We start from the raw sequence: 2737 nt of genomic DNA, 5'->3' as shown, positions 1-2737 counted from the left end.
GGCAAAGTCAGAGAATCCAAGACAAATCGATCAACAAATCACTGAATAAAACCATAATCTCATTTCATCTTGATCAATTAAACTGGTTCTTTTCATTATAAACTTTTATAATATTTGGTTTTACGTGTTATTCTGATCCTGGTTGTATGTTGCTGTCATGCTTGCTGCTTTTCAGAAGACGTTTTGATGGAAAATCATCACACTTTAGCAGAAAAACAATGTTTTACAGTTGTGGACATTCATGACTACCTCCGTCTGCCTGGTGGAGCTTCCTGTACAGTTTCTCCACAGGAAGTGGACTGAGCAGGCTGCGTGGACACATAAGCGAAGCAGGCCTTGAGTGAGGCAGCATCTCCCCCATGGGAAGCCATTTTTTGGGCCTCCCGCCCGCTCTGGTCCCATGGGGACATGGCATGACGCTGCCGGTACCCGGCACAGGCGGACGCTGCRGGCCCTTAATCACCGATGACATGCACGAAGTGGTTTTCCAGGTCAGTTTTCCTGCCCTTCCAGCTGAGTGTGGAGCAAACAGCACAGGAAGAATAACACCAGTCACAGCCCAGCTCAGGGAATTTGCCCTTTACAAACACTTCACGACTACGTTTTTTTCTTTTTTAAAAAGGTAAAACTCACGCTGTTGTCCTTCTGAAAGCAATGATGGAAGTGAGGCAACATCCGGAGAGAAAGTTCAACTTTTCTCAGATTCAACAACAACCCGCCAATCAAAATACTGGTTAGAGGCTGAGCCTTGCATCAAGGCCACTTTATCTGGACTTGTCTTTTATTTGTCTTATCTTTAATTGAACCACTAACAGTAATAAGTCAGCTTTTTTAGGTTATTTTAGTGTTTGTAAAGAAGCCACAAATCACCAAATGCAGAGGAAACTCAAATATCAGGTTGATCACTCGAAAATCGGGCTTTAAGGACCTAAAATAGTCATTCTTCAATGTGGATTGGTAAATCAAAAAAGAAGAAGAATCATGTTCTGCTTAGTAAATATGCTCACTTCTGGGTTTCCATTTGCGTACAACCCTCCAGGCGGTCCCGTYACCCTTTGTAGGAGTTCCTGTAGTGAAAAAAAACAAAAGTGTTTTTGTCACCTTCACAGTAAAATCGTGTCCTTATCGCCACAGTGGTTTTACAGTGGCAGCTTAGCACACAATGTGTTGCTATCAGGCACTACCGACAAGCTCCATGCACACAGTCGTCCACCTGCTGAGGGACCTGTGAGGAATTTACCTGTGAAATGGATCAGCAGCTGATAAAGATGCTGCGTTAACTCAAACATACAGGTGCCCCACAGGCAAGGGGAGAGGAGGGAGGTTTTTGCATGAAGTAAAGCACTAAATATTTGCACACAAGCATAAAAACAAACAGAGAAACGTAAAATGAGATTCCAAGGAATTGCAGTGCAAAAAAACTTTAATTTGGTTTTTGGTCCCTTTGAGGCCAGCAGCCATCAGGTTGTGGCCTCCACTCATTGTTTGATGTGCTGTTTGATGTTTGAATGCATGTAACCCAATACGATCTGATTCATCGGATCATAACTGATCGTTTTGGGACTGGATTTTGGTTGAGGTGTTAGTTCGTTTGGAAATGCAATCAGATATGACTTATCAATATTACTTTTACATTAAACAGATCATACAATGCTTTCAAAAAGTATTTTCGCCCTTGAACTTGTCCACATTTGTTACATGTTACAACCACAAACTCCACAAAATGTTTTACTGAGATTTTGTGTTGAAGACAGAAATTAATGCATAGTTGTGAACTTTTCAGACTTTTTAAAAATAAAAATCTAAAAGGTTTGCTGCGTGTTCTCATTCTCCAGTGTTAAAATTTTGTAAAACCACCTTTTACTWTTATTGCCCTACAGGTCTTTAGAAATAACAGCTTTCCTCGTCTACAGGCTGAAATCTTTGCCCAGTTTTTATTTCACAAAATTGCTCAAGCTGAGTCAGACTGGATGGAGAGAATCTGTGAACAGTAATTTTCAAGTCTTGCCTCAGATTCTTAGACGTCGACTGGGCCAATCTAACATGAAAATGCTTTGATTCCATTGTAGCTCTGCCTGCATGTTTTTGGTCTGTGTTCTGCTGGAAGGTGAACCTCAGTCTCGAGTCTTTTGCAGCCTTGACAGGTTTTCTTTGAGAATTGCTCTGTTTTAAAATTTATTTTACCATCAACTCCCTGTCCTTCAAGAAAAGCATGCTGCCATCATTGTGTTCTGACGGCCGTACAAGAGACAGAAGTTCACAGCCTTACAGTGATGTTGATATGGTGATATTTGTGACACATCGGATTTCCTCCCACGTTCCATACGTACTTTATACAACACTGTCAGTGTGATGCAAGTACAAGGATGTGTGCATGTGTGTGTGTTTGTGAGTGCTACCTGGTGGGGACAATTATTGACCATTTTCTTGATACACACAGCCTGGTGAGGACCCACTGTTCCTAATGAGGACAAAAGTCCGGTCCCCATTGGCAGAAATACCATTGGTTGGTCAAGGGTTTGGTTTAGGACGAAGGTGTGAATTGAGTTTAGGCTAGGTTTAGGGTCAGGTATGTACCTGTGAGCTTAGGTTTAAGATAAGGGTTCAGGATTAGGCTGTAGAAATGACCAAAAAATGAATGGAAGTCAATGCAAAGTCCCCATGAGGAAAGAAAAGCATATGTGTGTTTGTGTGTGTGTGTGTGTGTGTGTGTGTGTGTGTGTGTGTGTGTGTGTGT

Source organism: Austrofundulus limnaeus, unplaced genomic scaffold, assembly GCF_001266775.1.
Source record: "Austrofundulus limnaeus strain Quisiro unplaced genomic scaffold, Austrofundulus_limnaeus-1.0 Scaffold49, whole genome shotgun sequence".
Classification (NCBI taxonomy): Eukaryota; Metazoa; Chordata; class Actinopteri; order Cyprinodontiformes; family Rivulidae; genus Austrofundulus; species Austrofundulus limnaeus.
This window is presented reverse-complemented; position numbering follows the sequence as displayed.